General features: G+C 35.3%; 1 protein-coding gene across 1 annotated transcript in view; it reads right to left on the reverse strand.

Annotated features, from left to right (window-relative positions):
- The window catches only part of SLX4IP (SLX4 interacting protein), a 78,225-nt gene that overhangs the window by 40,671 nt on the left and 15,820 nt on the right, over positions 1 to 21,734 (reverse strand). The gene's annotated exons all lie outside the window — the stretch shown is intronic.

The raw sequence follows: 21,734 nt of genomic DNA on the forward strand, positions 1-21,734 counted from the left end.
TATTTTCTTTCATCTGTATATCTATCATTACAGTGACCTTCTAATATAAGGAAGAATGAACAGCACAAAGACACCTCCTTAGTTCCACTGTTCAGTAACTTGCCCCTAGCAAGAGAATACTGATTCTTTTTGTGCACAGAGGCATGGTGCATTACAAGCTCATGTTTTTCCCTTTCTTCTACACTAACTCAGCACCCAATCTCAGTCAGACTTCCTTTAACTTAAAAACTTACAAAGTAAAAGACAATTTCAACATTCAGTTTTGGCTGTTTGTGCTGCACTTGTGATGCAATAAACTCATTCTTTGTGAAGACTGGACATAAACAGTCATGGCAATCACATGTCTGGAATGTCTGATAGAACAGAAATAACATCCTGACTCCAGACAGATCTCAAATGTGTATGTACAACTCTGCATTAGATTGGGCTCATTTCTAGTGGATATTGCAGCACACATTTGTTGTCCTAATTCACTCTCTCCATATTTGCTCTTCACTGCCAGACATCTGTAAAACCCACATCAGAATTCCAACAGATAACAGAATGTGATCTAGAAATATCATGATACATATTTTCATACTGTAGTTGTACATCACCTTCAGCTTAAGAGATACATCCATATCTTAGGCTTATGGTATAGCAGAAGTACAGTCTTTGACAGTTAGTACAGACAACAACATACAGCATCGATATTATTAATCATGACAGCATATTTGGTACATTAGCAATCTCTGGGTTTACAGAACACTAATATCTGTAAATTATCAATTTAAATATCTATTTAAATAATTATTTAAATAAAACGAAAATATATCTCATGACCAATATTATATTGTAACTAGAATGCAAACTGGTAATGTAACTAGTTTGGCAAATGAGGCAGGCATTGTGAAATCATTTTGAGAAACTTGTGTTACTTATAGGTATCAGCCACTGAAAGAGCAGAATGCTTTGATCTATTTTATCAAAAGGCTTCTCTTTCCTCCAGAGAACCAAGGATTACCAGATGGCTGCAACTGCAAACCTCTCCAAGCTTTAAATTGATGACAAAATATCTCTTAAAAATCTCTGGTGAATCATTAGTCAGCTCCACCAAACTTTCGAGTTGACTACTGAACTTCAAAGTTAGCAGATGCTGTATATGTAAAGAGAAAGCCACTAAAGTATTCATGGTTCAGCACCTACAACAAAGAACCACTATTTGATAAATCAAGAAAATTCAAATTATCAAATGCAACATGTTAACTTGCAACATAATCTACTGACTACAGAAACTTTATATATACATATAGGTGTAAAGTATAGACCTGTTTTTCAAGGAGGTAGTCTTTGTAATTATTTTCTTTCGAACGGCAATATCTGTCTCATTTGCCAACTGTATTTGAAACCACATAATGGAATAGTTCAAAATTATGTCAAAAATATTACAAACAAACCAAAAGTGTAGTACTTCAAAGAAAATCAAATAGATCTGAACAATATGTAAATTCTTGTAATACACAAGTTTTGCCCACAGGGAAAGCTTTCTGTATATTTCTATCCCTCTGAGTCTGGGAGCACTCTTCTTGCAGACAGCATTACCAGGACTATTTCATAACTGTCACAGACAAAGAGCGATACGAGGAGCATGAGAATTTAAGCACTGATTTTTCTGGGTCTCATTAAATTCTCTTTTTCCCAAGTTCTGTACATAATACAAGCAACAGCTCCCACGCAAGCTCCTGTGCACTCTCAAATTATACACTGTATTGCATATTCTACATCTGTATTTATACTTGATATGCCTTCATGTGGTAGATATATGTGTATGATTTGACAGCTTAACAGAGCTTTGGTTTCTGCAGCAGCAAAGGAAGAGTTCTCTGTACAGACTAAATTCCAATACAAATAATTGTGAGGAACAGAGGGAAAAAGAAAAATGTATGCTGTTCATATTAACAGATTTGACAATATTATAAAAGTTCCTAAATATTGCTTATTTTCACTCCGAAGACATGTAATTCCAGGAAAATACTAGTTTTTATTTTACAGGAAATGAAGTAGTTCCAATCACTCTAGCTGCAAGAAGCTAGAGTGACTCGTGACTCCTAAGTACTGTAACTGAAAGGAAAAAGAACAGATTTTTTTAAATTTATGTTTGCTACCTCAAACTCAAAATTTGCACTAGAGATTACTATAGTGGTGTGTGGATGTCAAAACTGAAACCTGAACACACACAATTTGAAATACTTTTGTCAAGAATCAGTAGAAATGAAATTAATTGAAAAATTAAAAGACAGAAAAAGATGCAATTTGATAAGCTCCAGAATTCTAGAATTCAAACCCCCTTCAATTTAACAAACTGTTTTTAATGGTGAATTACTTACTGTAATATTTAATAATATTCACTGTGCTGTTAAAAAAAAGGGCTTTAAATGATCTCAGAACATCGCCAGTGTGTTGTTGTACAGAAATGGCATCCAATTTAGAACATATTTTCAGAAATCAAACTGTTTATATAAATACATCAAACACTTCATAGATTCTACAAATGGAGAAGATAACCAGACTTGTAACATAAACAGAATTAATACCAATGCAAAGCAGTAAGTCAGTCAAGGAAAGTCATCTGCTCATAACCTGTTAGAACTTTTGCCCAGGACAAGCACATATTAGAAGGTATCTCAAATCCAATAAGCAGATAAAACAAAAAGAAGTACTTTTTTATTGCTATATTCATCACTACAGTCAGGGGGGCTGCTACATGGGTACTCTCATTTTTTTAAACTGCATCAATTCAAATAGCAGAAACCTATAAACAAAAAAAGTTGTGATGTTGGGGATAAGAATGGTAAGCTTGTATTCTGTTACATAATTGCAAATGTGCTGTATCATTAAACCAGACAGGAGTAGAGAGACAGCCTCCCAAGACACTTATTAGCATTTCCCATTCCTGTGATTATTCTATGGATGCAGGCTGTAGGGTCAGAATTAATTGATGCTTGGTTGAAAAGGAAACATATGAAAGCTTGCATAGCTTTTGGGGTTAGGCAGGAAGGAAGCAAGATGTATCTGTCACACACACTTTTACTTTCCAGAAGGACAGCTGTAAATATAGATGACACTGTCATCTAAACTCTGACATAAGAGTACTAGGTAGCATGAAGTTTACTGCCTCTGCTTCAGATCTGAATGGTCTTTGTTGTACCCAAAATTTGGGGAGTTTGTTACATTAATTGGTCTACAGAAAAACACCTTTCCCAATAAGCCTTGCTTTGTTTTTAATCAATTTTCTTTAAAGATTATTTTGAAACATCTTCCGCAGTTCCACTGGAAGAGAAGCATGCCCTACACTGTAGAACTCTGAGCTTCCCAGGCTAAGTATATGGTGACTGTTTCTAATGTTATCTTTTCCTGAAAGGTGTGATACTTAGTTACAGTAATTATTTTCTTCTACTCCTAGATGATGCCAGTAGTTAAAAAAAAAAAATGACAAGATCCTGATGACCACTCAAAAATGTCACAAAGCTGAAAAGGGTTTCCAATGATAAAATCATCAAAGGTATAATCAATCTTCCAGTTGGCAAAAGCCTGGCTATAAGAGAATCCATAGGAAAAAAAATTAAATCACAAAATATGTAAATAAGCAGCAGCTTATGTGAAATATCTTCTAACAAAAAGGAAAATTTTCCATGCTTGCTAATTTCTTTCTAAAAATCAGTAAATGATCTACATTCAATTTTACAGGTCCAAACGTGCAGAATTCATTACAATTATGTACTGTCATTGGCCTGTACACTGTGCCTCTTATATTACGACTGCATATGGATCTTGCTTTTTTCAAGCTTTCCAGAAATACATTTTTTTCTCTCTTTCTTTGTATCTTCCTGACCCCAAAGAACACAACATATTTTGTTTATATGTTGGCACCAATGATTTTCAGTACTGCCTCTCCTTTTGTCTTACAGAGCAATAGCAACAGGCAGAAAGCATTTAAGTGAGTGTACAGCATGGGAGAAGTATTTGTCATTACACAAAATTTATTTATCACTCATTTACAAGTGTGTCTGGGACCACTGTGATTCAAGGCAATATATTCCTGTAGGCAAACTGAAGTGCAATTTGACACTTTCCAGGCAAGCAAATACCTCAATCTGCACAAACATACAGCTCAGGATAGCTATTTGGGCCATCACCACTGCTGGCCATATGGGGGCAAAGGAGGTTCAGTGATATTGAACATTTCTCATTATTTCAAGTAAATAAAGTTACAATTTGGTATGTGCAGAGCTTTTTCCAGAATCTCCCATGTTTGGTTGGGGAAGAGGTCCTCCTAGAGAAAAGGAGGGGGGAGGGGTGAATAGATAGAACTTTTTTTTTCACTATACAATCAGGTTGCACTGAAATGGTGCCTTTCTAGTCACTGTTCAAAGCAAGGAGGTTTTCTAATCCTGAACTTCAGGAGTCTGTTTTGAAAAAAACAGGTCACTAGTGAATTATTCTGTTGTCATAACATTAATCTGAAGGTGACATAACAAGAAGAATTGGTGATTATAAAAGCATCTCTCACGATCCAATTCAGAAAGAGAGCAGAACAGACCAGAGCAAAGGCTCCAGAAGAATCCAAAAACAGAAAGCCTCAAGGAATTTACGATGCAAGTCCATTCATCAGAACTTGCAAAAGATAAGAAGCAAGCATCAGGAAAAAAAAAACAACAACTATATTCCACTTTTGACCTTTTCTCTTTTCTGAATAAGAACTGCTTGGTTCTGGAAATTTTGCAAAGCTTGTAATTTGTTATAAATATTGCATGGCTCTGAGGAGACAACTTGTCAACCAGAACCATCCGTAATGCTGAGCCATTTGCTGCATTATTGGGGAATTCACAGCTGCTTGTACTAGATGCCAAATGGGATTACAGGAACTTGAATGACAAAAAGGGGGAAAAGCAGAAGACGTGCAGAACTGGGAGAGTAACTAGAAATTGATACACAGACACTGTGCTCTGCTGTGTTTCAGGCTTTACAGCATTTGGGTTACATGTTGCAATTTCATGAGCATCCAGCAAACAGCCAAGATGCCCTTCAGAAATATCAAATGGGATTCTATTTTATTTACTAGAGTTGTATCAGAGTTTTAACAAATAGCTGATCTTGTTAAAGAAGGATTATAGCCATAAGCTAATACCCCCTAGATCTTTTTTGTTTCCTGCTTTCAAAAATCTATGGGATTCTTCTGCAACACTAAAAAGGGAGCAGCAGATCAGGGGAGGTTTAGGTTAGATATTAGAAAGAATTTCTTCACGGAGAGGGTGATTAGGCTATGGAATGGACTGCCCGGTGAGGTGGTAGATTCTCCGTCCCTGGAGACATTTAAAAAAAGACTGGATGTGGCACTCAGTGCCATGGTCTAGCAACTGCTCCGGTGGGTCAAGGGTTGGACTAGATGATCTCTGAGGTCCCTTCCAACCCGGCTAATTCTATGATTCTATGAGTAGCAATGGCATAAGGGGGTGTAACTTGAAGATTTGTCCTCAAAGAGAGCTGTACTAAATAATACACAGATTCAGCATGAGTTAAAACAACCTAAAATGCATTCAGACTTTCCAAAATCAGGGAGGAAATTCCCCCTTTTATGACCTGAATACAAGTTATAGCAAAGTAATCTTTTGCAAGTGGTTGGCTTGCTTTTTTAGGAGTACAGTTTATGTATGAGAAATTCCTAAAGGAAGGAATTTAACTTTCTGGCATTTCAGAGGAAGAAAAGTAGTTATCTGTAAATTCCATCAATGAGCTATAGGAGCATTAAGATCACATTCAGAGGTTCCCATGCCAAGCAAAGAACAAGTTTTTAGAATAAACTTCTGAGAACAACAAGAAACTAGGACGCAACATCAAAGCAGTATTTTAAACTCTTAAAAGATGCAGATGGACAGGACAGTAAATATAACAAATGATGCAAAAAAGAAAACAAGAAATATTTGTGAATGATTCAACCCTTAGGAAAATGTAAATAAATCTAAGTAGTTTCAAATCTGATGGAGCTCTGTATGATACTGGAGACTTTCAAATTAAGGAGTAATAGGGTGTTGTTAGAGCATATAATTGTGAGAGATCCACCCAAATCAACAGATTAAAATAAGCTAATCAAGACAACTCCTTCAAGAACACCCTAGGTATCTGCCAAAGTAAAGGATCTGCATGTTTTTAGCAACATAAGAATGCTTCAGTGCAAACAGAGCCCTTCAGTTTATCACCCACAGTCAGGCTAAGCAGTCATTATCTAAGCATCTAAACCAGTCTCAGGGAACTGCTCTGTCAGGTACAATGTTGAAAAAGAGGCCTAAATTGCATGAGAGAATTAAGCTTAATTTAGGTTGTCAATCTGTGCTGGTCTGATCCCAATCCCGTAGGAGGTTTTGTAGCCTACGTATTGAAAGGAGCCACATAGCTGGAGCTCAAACAATTGCAAAAAGCAAGTTTTTCCCCAGGGCAAAGTTTCCAAGTAACAGTGCAATCTCAACATTGTTTTGAGAGGATATATACCATGTCCCTGCCTGTGTTAGAACTGATCCAGAAAAACAAAAATAGCAGTACAGTAATTGTTCAAGATAACAGAAAGATAATTTGAGATTCCAACAAGCTGCTTTCACCCTTTTGTTGTAAAATATTATTATAAAACACATGGTATCTTTAAAATCATAGCTAGCAAGCCATGAACAGATATTAATCTCTGCAGCAACCTGTGTTTATGACACTTTGGATTGGGAAGGGTGAGAGGCCATATTAACAGGATAGCTGAACTTATTCACAATCTATCTAAATTTAATTAGTTCTTAACTGTAAATTTTCAGAACATTTCTTTGGGCTTATACCAACAGAGTGACAGAAGATAGCATGTTATTGTGTACCATCTGACCTTTGGTAAGTGCGTGCAGCTAAAGATTAGAGCTACCTTACCTAGCTCTCACCCTAAGCTACCAACAATAAAAGTTTATTATTAGAAAAGCGACTCATGATGAGAAGAATGGCCTTGTCACTACTGTACTGAATGGGAATTTTGGATACCTTTTGTGGTTCTGGAAAATCAGTCCTTAGCCTTGGATTTTTACCTGTCTGGAATAACAAAGGATTTAGTACGCACTCTCTATAAAGAGCCCTGCATATCCAAATCAGTAATTTTGTAATTATCAGACACTACAGTAACAGATTATCGTATTAAGTATTGAGAACTAGCAACCATAACAATTATTAATACTCTTCCTTTGATTTCTGCACTGTAGATCACAGAAGTACCTAGTTCACTATTAGTTTCTTCAATACATCCTCACAGCAACTAAACTAAATTTCAAATTTAGCTATTCCTACCTATCACAGGTCTAGTGATTGGTTAAAACAACTGGAATAGTTAGATGTTCATAATACACAAAAGGGCTTGCTTAAAGTCCTGCTAAGTAAGAAACTGCATGAATGACTAAAGCTTCCAAACTCCCAAATCCCAAACAAACAGTAGAGTGACAAAATAATTTTCTGAAAAAATGACAGCCAGTAATAAAAAGGCTTGAGGGCCTTTTTCAGACCTTTAACTTGTTAAATAACTTTCAGAGGCTTTCACATACATGGTGTGTTTTTATATTAACAAACCAAACTTTAAAGATCACCAAGTACTCATTGGCCAGCTACTGATGTTTTTGTTAAGCACATGGAAAGAACAACCAAACAGGACAGCTGAAGACCTAGTAAAGTCTGCATATGCTAGTCGTGACTAGGTAATTAATTGCAATAAAAAGTAAAAAGATACCACCCTTACCATCTTTTGACGTAAACTCTATCAGAGAAAATAAAGCCAGTCATTGGACAGAGCATGGAAAACATCATTTACAAAATTCTCGAAAGGTGAAGAGACAAACCACACTGTTTGTTTGGTAAGGTCATATGCACATTACTAACATGAAGGGAGCAGCAGTTCTCAAGCATATGATGCATCCAATAATGTATTTCTTGAGTTTACTGTACAACAGATGCTGGGACAGGTCAACTTCCCTCTCACAAAAACAGGATGAGGAAGTGAGGGCAGGTCCCACACAGGAAACTGTTCCATGTCCACCAACTGTGCAATTATTTCATAAAGTCTCTGATTCTTTTTTAATACTAAAAGACAAGGTATCACCTGCCCTAAAATTTACTTCCTTCCCTCCCTCTCATGAAGATGTTACCTACCGCAGCATGCAGCTACTGAAGTGGAAAGCAGGAGAAAACAGAACACTGAATCAAACATCTGCAGTCCATGTTTCAATATAAAATATGTGCAGATGTTAAAACTTCATGCCAAAATAATTTTACAGATTAAAGATACACTGATTACACATGCTCAGACTTTAAGAAAAATACATAAAGCAGAAGTGGTTTTACTCTGCAAAGAAAAAAAAAAGGACTAACAAGTCACACTGCTTAATATTGTTAAATGTGCTTAAGTGGTTGAAATGATACATATTTCAAGTGCATAGAAGTCCTTTTTAACTCTGAATTTGAACTAATTTGTCTTTGAAACAAAGCTAAGCCAGGAAAGTTTCAGAACTACACGAAGGCTTTTTCAGAATTAATGTAAGAAAAAAAAGTGATTCACTCAAAAAACAAAACCAAAACAACATATTAAAGAGACAGCCTTTGGACAAAAGTGTCCAAAAAGCTGGATAAATTAAGTGGGAACATTTAGTTAACATAAAGCAGAGGAAAGCTCAAGAAACTTTATTCAATACTTTATCTACAAAGGTAAAAGGAAGGAAACAGATGAGCCTTTCCAGTGAGCAAGTGATGTTCAAAATCTTACAACTGGAAAAGCAGGATTAAATGGATGGAGAATACATCGTATTTCAAAATGGAGTCACATGAGTAATAACCTCAAGGAAGTACTTGATGGAAAGCAAAAGAATATCTTTTTTCTTTTTTTTTTAATTGTTTAAGGGAAAAAATGCTTTCATCTGACATTGAAAAGGGTATATATTAAACAGACTTTGTGCATAAATAAAAAAAAATGGATACAAAAAATATGAGAAACAAGAGCTGATTTATAAAAATATGTAAAATTTTAACATAGTTAAGCACTGAAGAGCTACTAACAAGCAACAATGAGTTGGGAAACATACCACTAATGCCTGGGGGACATTTTTGTCACCAGAAAGCCTGCTTAAACAAAACTTAACCTGCTAAGGAAGCTATTTCTCCATCTGTCCATCTTTGCCCATTCTGCCTCTACCTTCTTCCAGAGATTAACACTTCCAGAACAGGTAGTATTATTCCTTAACTAAATCACTTTTGATAAAACATCTGTTTTCAAATGCTTACCAAAACCAACTGAGTTTGATAGAAATAAATAGAGAGTGACTATACATATATATGTTTCCTAGCAAACCTGAGAAGAAACTCTGGCATAAGAAATCTAGTGGGAGGTGTCTCTGCCCATGCAGCAGAGTTGGAACTACAAGGTCTTTAAGGTCCCTTTCAACCCAAACCATTCTGTGAGAACAAGGCAATGAAAAAGCAGGTGACTAGACCTTAACTCAAACCAGGTGAGCTGTAAAAGTACATCCAATTCTGTCCCAACATCAGGCCTTTGGGAGGCACCCAGCAACACATCCTCCTCCCTCTACAGAAAGCGGCATTAGAAGTACATACATACAGAAGTACAGCATTAGATCGTACACGTGTTAATCGTCATTTCCAAACATATAGCAAGCACATAAAAAATTTGTAACCCAAAATGTGAATCCTTCAGCAAATATTTCACATTCTACATCTCAGTTTCTCAGGTTGGGGTAAAGAGAGGAATTTCTTACCTTTTTTCTTGTAAAGATTTGTAAAAATGAGTCAACTCAACTCGCTAGGAGGAAAGAAAATCCAAACTAAATGCAGTTGTTTTTAACATGAAAACAAACGTTGACTAGACACAGAAACAAACTGTATACACTTTGACAGGTATAATTTAGTCTATAACTGGATTTGTTAGTTTCTATAATTAATTTTCATACTAAATGCATTGATGGGTATTATATTCATATGTGATTGATTAAGTAATGAAAAGCCAAAGGAAACCACTTGTTTTCAAATATAAGTGAGCATACACATAGTATACTCATTTTCTCCTATTTTGAGGTGTAATAGAAACAACATGCTCCCAAGATTTCAGAGAAGTCCTATTTTAAAGCTGAAAGAGGGGAAGAATGCTAAAAAGTACTCAATTATTCTCAAAAAATATTTACCTATTTCACTGAGATAAAAAAAGCTGTTACCTCAAAGAAAAAAGGACCTACTTTTAGGAATGTTAGAAAAGAATCAGTACCTAGGATTTCAACTGATATTTGGGAATGTATTTTTTTTAACTTGGAACTTTACATTTCAAAGCAATTTTTTTCAGATTTCCTGTGGATTATGTTACTAATTGGGAATATGTGGGAAACATTTCCCACCATTATGTTTATAAAAGTCAAAGTTCCCGTGATAATTAGCCACAACCCTAACACACGTGGAAAACATTAAAATCACTTAAAATGATTGTGTTGATTTTATGTAACACAATGTACACTTTAAATACATAAAAAATTATACTGGGTCAATCCAAAGGTCCACATAATCTGACAGCAACTAGTGGTAGATGCAAATGCCTACAGGAAAAGGCTAAAAAAGATAAGAAAATAATGACACTTCCCTCACTAAGTGTATTAGACATTTAGCAACATGAGACTCCTGGGCTTTCTATCCCATAGGCTGTATGTATTTAGAAATCATCAGTGATTGCTTTCTTCAGCATTTGTTAAACAGGTTTATAAAACTGTAAATTTTTGCACCCACAATATTCTGTGACAAGCATTCCCACAATCTGGTAACACATGCACACGGAATCACATCTTCTAGTTAATTTCAATTTATCCTGTTAGTTTAATTAACAGTCTTCGGTTGTTAAATCAGAACAAATACTAATTTCTTATTTATCTCTTCCCGCCATCCGTGGTTTAATCCCTTTAGACCATTAATATGACCCACTCACATCCAGCTTTTTCTCTTCCTTGCTGAAGAGCATGAAATTGTTCCTTATACTGAGAAAGTTCCACACCTCTCACTAGTTCTCTTAGTTCCAGGAAGAACTATAAACATACATAGTTTTTAAAAAATAGATGTGCCCTCAATTTGTACCACAGTGCAGTGATTGCATTACTCACATTTTCTTCATTCTGTTCCTACTAATTCTCTAAAGAAACTTTTTTTTTTTAGAAAATGCTGCTGTGAACTGAGCTGACACTTTCAGAAAATATAAATTTTCAGCAGTCATTCCTCTGCGGTGATCCTGTCTTCAGGAACTGTCACCTGTATCCATAAGCTTGGAACTGTTGTCTCTTACCCCCAGATCTGTGACATTTACCTATTCATCTGTTATTTTATTGAACAGCTCAAAGATTTTTTGCAATACTTCACTGTAAGCCTTTGCTCTTCAGCTCCCTTTTCACACCATTTACAAATACAGATGGTGTCTGCCCCAAAACACAGTATTGCCTTCACCTCCATTTATCCTTTAGTCAGGTAATCTATGCAAGGACTTTCTTTTTCAGCTTTTAAAGAAACTTTGGTGAGTTGCTTGTCAAATAGTTTTGGATGATCTAGATAGGTTACAGCATCCAGATTTCCCTGTTCCTTATGCTGATCAGTTCCTGTAAAGAAGCCAGGAGGCTGTGATGCATGACTTCTATTTACAACTGGTGTTTTGACTTTTTCCCAAGGTTCTATGCAAATATCTATACCCATTCATTCTGCCTTAATGGAGTTGGAGCTGATTTGCCCTATACAGATGTTAGACTTTGATCTCATAACTTTCTAGTCCTATCATACAAGGCAGAATCAAATAGCCTGAACTAGAGCAGTTTAATAAGACTTGCCAAAATTTATTATTCATGCACATGCTAAAATCTGGCTTTCTAGGAATTTATACCAATTAAGTAAAATAGCTACATTAAAACCCACTGTTTCTTTTGCAGCTGTGAAAGTGAAAAAGTAGTTTTCAAAGTTAATGCATCTGTTTAAAAAATGTCATCTTTTTAATGACATCTTAGTAAACAGCAAAACTCTAAAAATGCATCTTAATACTCTCTCCAGTTGTGTGCAAATAGAGAATTATGCTCAGGTTGGTGCTTTATCCCTTAGGAGACTAATTCTGCTTCAATGGTTTCCTAGATTTCCCACACACTGAATCAAACTGCTGAAAGAGGACCCTACCTTCTATATACAGGATGATTACATTTTGTAAAACACTACCATACCTTTTTGTAATAATATATTTAGTCAAAATACATGTCTACATTTGCCAGATTCTTCTTCTCCTTGCTCTATCAGTAAACTTATCACAAAAAATTACTATAGGTCTTCTAATGCTTCATGACATTTTTCATCAATTTAAACTCATCATTCAAGACTTTCTCCATGCCTGCTAAGGTCACAGTTCCTCAATTCATCTCTTAAACAGGTAAGTGCTATAGTATAACTGATAGAAGCAAGCAGCTCAGGTATGCCATTTAATAACAACAGTCTAAGATGTCACCTAGCTGAATTAAGTCTTGGAAAACTTAAACTGAATTAACCAACATGTCTGCAGTACACCTAATTTTCCATATCCTGTATCTACCTGCTTAGCCCTGGAAGGGGGAAAGAAATAGTTTACACACAACAAGCATCCCTAACTGCTGCCTTGCAGCAGCCTGATGCTATTTATCAATAAAGCCAAAACAATCATCACTGTCAGCTGCTTCATATCTCACAAGGGGTAAATAATTTTCATGTTCTGATTTTTGCTCCTCTGAAAATTGAAATCCTGATAAAGCATTTTGCATTAAATAATAACAGTTTATTTTTCTTTTCAGAAGTTGACAATCAGTTGTTAGAGTTGTAAAACTACTACACTTCATGCCAACAAAACCAACTGTTTCTTAAATTGCTAGCTCTTTTAATTTATTACCATATCAAGGAAATATAACTCAAATCTGTAAACAACAAAAAAGTAATTATTAGTCCACAAGCATAAGAGAAGAGTTTTTCCTGTACTGCTTGCTGAAGTACAGTTCTGGTCTATATCACTCTCAGTTCCCAAGCCTCTTTCCACCTCTCCTTATCTCGCTCTTCATTTTCCCTCTGTCAAAGCCTATTTTTCCAGGAAGGAAAGTTATGGTAAAGATGAAGAATATTGTTCAGCACCTCTTTGCCCTTTGGCACTGCTATCAAACACTGGGATTTTATCTGCCACATTAGCAGAGATCTTACAAAAAACACATTCCTTTTGTATAATGTACATGGTGGTCACTCAAACAATAACCAGTAACAGATGTCTGAAGAGAGTAGAATGGACTATTTAAATAGAACTTTATAAATTCTGATGATACTTTCCCAGATTGGAAACCTTGACACTTAATTTATAACTATCAGTATGGCCATATACTTTCCTTTGTGTGTTTATTTCTAGTGCCAACCTTGGTAAGTGTACTTTGCCGATCATTCCTGAAGTTCCACTATGACCCCGCAAGATAATCTTACCCTCGACTTGCATTCATTTAATAGTGTATAGATAGTGGTGAAAAATGAAAAGCTCTTTGCAAAGAATCCTATACACTCAAACAAGGAATTCTGACAGAGGCTATAAATGTAAGTACTTGTATAAAACTACTGGTCACATTCAGTACCCTGCAATGACTATCTGAGAAAGTTTTTTCTTTCAAAGGAAACACAGAAGTATAAAAGCAATGCAACCTGCTAGAGACTTTTCCATTGAAGTTGCAGTGTTACAAGGTTTGTACTAAAGTCTGCTTTCTACAGATTTTAAAAAAGCATTCTCACTCAATATACATGGGAAATTAAATAACAAGTGCTTTGGATATGACTTAGATATGTAGTATTACAACAAAGTGTTGGAGCTTTTCAATTCTTGATGAATCTACATATGTAAACCAATAGTGCTTTTACTGATACAGAAACAGTAGAACTAAACCTCAATTTAGCATAACATAGAAGCAGGGTTTTTAAAGCTACAGTTCCTATAAGGCTGCATTACATCTAATTATCTTGTTTTCACGAACTCTTTCAACAAAGATTCCTGTACATATTTCGGTTGCTTAAGAAAAAGGCAATTTTTTTTTAATTGACATTTAAAAAGTTCATCTCAGCTATAGAGACAAAGGATAATGAAAATAGTAGCAGTAACAGAAAATAGATGTTAAAAGCCAAGGTGAAATTCTGCCATTTTAATATCTCTGCATAGATGCACAACAGGATTTACAGACAGACACTTAGGAGACAATTTGTTGTACTTCAGGACAAAACATATCCTTCAGGATCTTTGAATTTGAAAATAAGTACAAACAAGCAGAAGTTTCACATTCCTGATTAGATTTTTAAAACAGTTGAATAAGATGAACAAAACATGCAACTCTAATATTTTAAGCTTTCCAATTAGCCTAAATGCATAAATCTACTTGCATTTGCTCAAGACACTCAGCCATGAATTTCAGGGTCGTTTGTAGGGAATACCCTCCCCTTTTCTCCTAAAGGCAAGGCAACAGTAGTATATACTTGTGTAAAAGTTTTATCCTCTGTAGGTAAACAGATCTGTGAAGCATTCTTGCAACAGACAGATGATATTATGGGCCAGAAAGTTTATTTTTTATTTCTTGTTACAATGTTCACCTGTACCACTGTTCTTGAAAACCCATGAAGTTCAAAAAGACAGGTGGACAAGATGGAAAGGCCTCTTTCTATAAAGCAAGAATTCTTTCAGATAGAACTTCAGCAATCTCTACCAGTAGTCAGAAATGTTATATTAAAATACACGATGATAGATGATACCAACTTAACATGACATCATTGGTTTAAAGAAAAAAAATCTACAGATGTCATACAATTGTAAGCATGAAAACTCAAGTGTAAAACCAAAGGATGAGCTCTCTCATCCTGCAAAAGTCACCTACAGACATCGATAGATAAACCTATGCCATCTAAGGATTTTAACAATCTCTGCAAAGCTAGACTGCTATGGCTGAGTTTGCATGTCTGCATTTCTCAGAAGAGCCAAGGCAGGAAAAAGTACACTTGAATATAAAGTTAAAAAAACCTTTTTTTCCCCCATGGATTTCAAGAGAAAAAAACCCCTGCATTACAGATGAGAGGGAAATAACCCTCAGAAAGCAACAACTGTGCTAGCCTCAACTGTCTGTTTTTTAAAGGAATGAAGAAACTGAGATGACAGCATATGACAAATTACCATTTCTGGATGTCATGAACACAGAGGACCACAGAGATAGGAACAAGTGAATGCACTGTACCTTTTATCTGATTTATATTAGTAGGAGGAAGACAATAAAAATAAACTTCACTTTAATATGTATGGAATGTCTTTAAGCTTCATTATACTTATAGCCATGTATTTATATATTCATATTATTTTTTGCTTGAACTTGGTAACAAAGGTCCACTCATAGGTTTTTAAAAACACAGAAAGAAAAACATTTGTATATAGTAAACACTGCAAAAATACACATTATTAGTCACCTAATAAGACCTACGATATTGCTAAGGGCCACAGCTGAATGAAGAGGAAATATTTCCTAACATGTCTGACATCAAGAATGAATTTCTGTGATCTGCTATAAAGTAATGAACATCAAAGGGAACACTAGGGACTAGGGTGTGTAAACATTTTAATTCGTTAATATTAATGATTATTGCATGATAAAGTGCTAGATGCTCCAATCTTGCTGGCTTCAAAGTTTTTCAATAAGGCCTTCAACCTTCGTTCATTAAAAAAAAAAAAAAAAAGTTATATTAAAAACTAAGAGATGAAAAGTTATCCTGAGCTTAAGTGAAGTTATAATCTTCTGGAAATTATACAATAAGTTATAATGCTGAATAAGCATGACTAGCAAAAAACGTTATTAATTTATTGTACTCAGTGAAGTCTTTAACAGACGAAAATTTTACATTTGATACTTCAGTAAAACAAAAAATAACAACCTACCAAAAAAAGTGCAAATTTATCAACCAAGATTTGTAAAACATTCAAATATACAAGTGTATAGAAAGCCACTAAGAGAAAAATACTAATACAAAATATAAACATATATACACACACATACACATACAAAAAATACGTTTTTTAAAATAAAATGTAACTGTAATTTTAAATGGCAAAAGAATCATAAAATCACAAGAAAAAAATTTATTCCTACAGATTTTTTTAAAATAAGTTTTGTTTTGTAAACAACATCTTCCTATACCACTGAGGATGTGGACTATTTAAATTTATTCTATCTTCCACTAACTGATTAAAAGTCAGACTAGCAAGGACATAAATGTGATGGGAAGCACCACAGAATTCTCTGCTAACTGAACAAATATATTTAACCTTCAGTGAACTATCGCCCTTTCTTTGGATTAGTACCCGGGGAAGGATAAAGCATTTTGTGTATTTGTTTCACTTCAGGTACATTAAGCTCTCCTTCCAGGATGTAAAGGAGGGAAGGCTATAAAGGAGTTGTGCCCACTATTCCCCAGCATCTGGATATTTCTAATCTCTCCCCTATTTCAAGCTGCCAAGAACAGACTTTCAGCCATTCTGGACAATCAATTTTCCATCAGTCTGAATATCATTTACTACTCCTAAACCTCATCTTGTTACTGAGCCATTACTAGTTCCTCTTTTACTCCCCCTGCTCCATACTTTGGTAAAGGAAAGGGCAAGTAGATGACTATTGCCCTGTTCCAAACCTTTTCTCTGTTCAGCCTTTTAGTTCAGCTTTTAGTTTGACACTACCTGCACATCCCTGCTCCAGTGCCAACGTTCATTATTAATCTCATTCTGCTCCACTGCTCTCGTAACAATCAGTCTTTGTTCCTCACCCAAACTACTGCATCTCTGCAGGACATTCTCATGCCAGCCACCACAGTCTCTGCCCCATAAATAATAAGGATCTTCAGCAGTTTTTGCTGTGTCTGCTTTTTGATGTTGTTGGGTATGTTTTGTTTTAAGTAAATCATCCCACCTTTTCTTTACTTTCAAATTAGACAGACTCCATCTTTATCCCTCTAAACTTCAGTCCAGCAGGGTCCACTATGATCACAGAAGATTCATTCTGAGTACAACATTTTCTTAGATAAAAACTGAAGCTACTAAACAAATGCAAACAGATTATTGTATGCATGTATGACTTGCTGGGGAGATTACCAAACCAAAGGTAAAGGGCCCACCACAAAACTCAACTTACAATCACTGCTGCTTGTTTAAAGCCTCTGATTTGTTATCATTCAAAAGACTGCAATCCATTGCTGTATGTCCAAAGTTAAAATATTAACCTCTTTTTAAATATATATATATGAATAAAGAAAGTAATAAATAAATCATATAAACACTGTACAGTATATATATACATTGAAGGGGCCAAACATATCAGCTGACATTGGGAGGTGTGAACCACCAAAATAGTTAGGAACAGTTTAAGGGAACTGTCTTCCTATGCAGCTAGAAGATGATCTGCTGATTCTCTAAAAAATACAATTAGTGTACTAAACAGATTTTTTGCACAAAATTTACAATTTAAGATTCGAGATTAAAATCTTGGAAAACAAAATTAGTAATATTTAGTTTTGATTTACAGATAATTTGTTGCTTGGCTTTGTAATTTATAATTATCATTTTTCCATCAAGGGAAGTGAAGCCGGTGAGACAGCTGAACAGGAATGATGAAACATGTTGATTGCCTTTTTCATATGCTCTTCACGAGAACTTAAAGGTTACCTTTAACAGGGCAAACATTTAATTCAAATTTCAGCACTTATAAAACACCTGGTCTGACTGGTATTCAGCAGCAGGAACAGAATTTAGGCAGCAAAGAGCATGTGAGTATTAAAAATTAAAAGACAATGATCTACAAACTGAAAGCTTCACTAACCTCCTATAGTAATATTGACATTTATTATATACTTTGTAAAAGTGGCTTTAAAAATATAGCTTTGCCTTTTAAGAGTTTCATATAATAGCTTATTCTGTCAGCTGACTTCCTAAAACTGAATTTCCCAATAATTTTTTTTTTTTTTTTTTTATCTCTTAGGTAACATACTGTTGGGAAAAACAATTATTTTAGATTTGTGCAAACTTATAAGAAAACTTCAGGTGAAATACTTCAACAAAGTGCCCATGAGATAATGGAATTAGTGGAAACCTTCTCAGGAGTAGTGTCAAGTTTTAGTTAGTAGTTATACAGCCTTACTGCTATGTAAACAAAGAAATCCTTACCAACCTTTTGTAGATATGTCTAGTAAATTCTGGGGATTATTTGGATTTTGTTGTTACCTATAAAACCTCAGAGATACACAGAAGCTAAACACATAAATATATTAATAAAGACTTTGAGAACAGATCTATAAGACACTATATAAAGTCAAATATTTATTATTTGACTAAAGATGATGTTCATAAAAATGCTCCTATGCCATCTTGCTCTTATTAGCTCCATATTATAAACAGACAAAGAACAGTCATCAGAAGTTGTAGTCTTCACAATTTTTTTGATAAGATGATATGGTGCTTAGATAACTGCACATTATCACTGCACTTGCAGTTCCTAATGGTAATACGAATGCTGAAAATATGCATTAATTACAAAAAAAATAAACAAAACCAAAATTGCCTGCTATGTTGAAGCCTTGCCAGCTCTCATGATAACTGAGGCCTGAAAGAGATGTATGTTCCTGCCCCACAGCTAAATTCCTGTCAAATAGTAGCTACAGAATCAACTTATTAACAGTATCGTACCTGTGCCTCCCAATTTAAAACAGGTACAAGGACAATATTTATGAAATTTATTGCTCCAATATGCCTTTAAAGAACCAAAAGCCAGTTGAAAGAAAATAATCCCTTGTTTTACTAAAACCAGAGCAATGATGCAAAATTATTCTTTCATCAATTATCCATTTGAAAGTACTAAACTAAATGGAGACAGTAATTGCTGACAAATCCTAGTAGTAAACAAACCGGTTTCATATTTTACATATTATCAAGAGGCTACAGAATTAATGGTTACAGCCAAAGAAATGTTGACACAGTTGCAGATTGAGACTTAACATGCTGATCATGTTAAAATACTGCACAAGAAATATTTTTCCACTTTGTAAAAAGCCAGACTGTTTACATGTGTAAGTGGCTAGAGACCTTGTTGTCTGTGTGTGGTCTTAACTTTTCAGTATCATAACTATGAATATAAAGAGAACCAGCATGAAATAACCTATTATATTTACAATGAATGCCAGACTGCTGATGTTAGAAGCGCTGAGATTTAAGTTACTTGAAATCAGCAGTACAAAATAGATATAGCTACATCTGCACCACTTTTTATAAAAGAAATTAATATACAAATTGAAACACAGCTTTTCTGAAAGTAAGTAGAAGAATCATACTTCACAGAAGTTCATTTTTCTTCCCTTTACATTGTTTTGAAAGACAATTAATTTGGAGAAACAAGAAATTAAAGATAACGAACATTGCCACTGTTAAAACCCCAAAAATTTTGAAACTATGGTAACTCCATTCATATTCTCTCAGCATGCAGGATGTATTAAACTATTATAATTTGTTATTATAACAGCAACATATCACAGCTCCAGCACACGAATGTCTTAAGTCTCTAAATAGCTGGGTTTTAGCAATTTAGAAATTTTTCACCGCAAAAAATTTACAGCAAATTTTTGCTGTAAAATGCTGTTTCTAATTTACTTAGAAATCACTGGCAAGTGTTCTGCAACTAACAGTAACTTTTTTTAGATTAGTTAAATGGTCTACTCATGGTTTACTAAGGAGAGCACTGTGAAACCACTGGGGAAAAGAACATGCAAGCTACCTGCAACACAGGAGGTCAATGAGTAGGTTTATCATTCACAAACATCTAAAGACTGCAACAGCTAAAGCGTATCAAACTGTCTCATATATCCGCTCTATGTCTAGCAATAACACATACAATTTAAAAAGGCAAATATGCAGCATAAATCAAGAACACTCTTCTTCAATAACTCAATTCAAGAATAATCAGTATTTTTTATACTAATTGAGATTTCCTCCCACAACCAGCAATAAAAAGCAAAGGTCACCATCTTCACTGCATCTCTCAGTGCATCCCACTACCTATGGCTGAAATTTTTAAGATGTAATTGGAAAAAGACAGATTGAAAGGACAAGGTTGTTATCAAGTATGTAGGTGGGAAAGCTTGCAGATTTCTGGTTCTATTCACCTTGGGTTTTCCTTACAATTCATTTACATGTGAAAAGGGGAAGCAGGAAGAAGAAATTATGGTTTTATTATTAATTCTTCCATATGCTTATTTATTGATATTAGTGTGTACATGGAAAAGAAGAATCTTAAAAATATTTTCTTCTATAAAATTACAGAATTAAAGTTAGAAGAGGAAAACTCAGAGATATAATGGATGAACAGAATCAGCACTGTGGGGCTACTCTAGTTCCATTTGGGACACACATACCACATGAGGTTTATTTCTGTTCCATAAGCATTTAAGAAAAACAAATATGTCCCCAAAACCCTTTAAAAGTATACTTCCCAAATTAGAGAAATTATCAATAAGTAATTAGAAAAGGAATATGTATTCAGAGTAATTCACTATAAAAAAAAAGTGACCCCTGAAAGGGGTTTTTCTGGGTTTCCTCAAAATAAGCAAGCAGTACGGCTCTGCAACCAGGTGAAAATATAATGAACTAACGCTGGCTGAAGAGGAGGAGTTAGCTAAGCTGTACCTGGAATCCAAGCAGCAACGCTCCATTCCCACGCCTACTCCAGCCCGTCAGGCCAAATGCTGGAGGGGGACAAGAGCGCAACCTCCCCACCCCATCCCCCTGCTCCCCGCACAGTCGGGGCGGCGCTGTCCGCCCCAGGGCTGGTGCTGAAGCCTCCCCCGCCACGCCCCCTCACCCCCCGCGGCCGCACCAGTTGGGTCACCACTGCTTGCTGCTTGCTCTTAGGGCCCTGAGCAGCTTCCTCCAGCGCTGATGTTTATCATGATGCTTTCATACTATTATACCATTGCCCAGGGAGATCAACCTCTGCATATCAAACTTTAGCTAGCAGAAAAGGAGCAATATGAGAATTATATCCCACCACCATGACTGGATTCTTTAACAGAGCTTATTTTTTCTTACTATTCTATTGTTTTTTCTTAATAAAGCTTTATGCTATGCATTTTTTCAGGGTAAAATTACTTGTAGACATTCAATTTTTTGCTCTAGTGTAGAAAGGTTAATGGATTGATTGAGGACAGCTGCAAACAACAAAGAATGACCTAAGATTTTATTTTGTAAAATGTCAGATTGTAGTCAGGGGAATCACAGAAGGAAGTTCCAGAGGACACAAGTATTGAGTGGCAGATTTTCTTTCTGTTTAGGTAGCAGCATTATGATTCTAATCCCATTACCTGTTCATGTGCAATCTGTTCCTTAGAATATTAATGGTATATTATTGAATTTTCATGCTTATAGTCTGCTGGTTATCTGCAATTTGAAAAGTTACACATACACCCCTAATGTTCAACAACAGTTATACAAGTCAATGTTTATCCCAAATTGCTCCCTCCTAGGACACTGACCTTCCGCAGCCTGCTCCACAATCCTTCTGCTTTTCATTTTACTCTTTCTAGTTCTGTCCAATCTGTAAATCCCTGTAATGTGT

The sequence above is a fragment of the Calypte anna genome, chromosome 3 (assembly GCF_003957555.1).
Source record: "Calypte anna isolate BGI_N300 chromosome 3, bCalAnn1_v1.p, whole genome shotgun sequence".
NCBI classification, from domain to species: domain Eukaryota; kingdom Metazoa; phylum Chordata; class Aves; order Apodiformes; family Trochilidae; genus Calypte; species Calypte anna.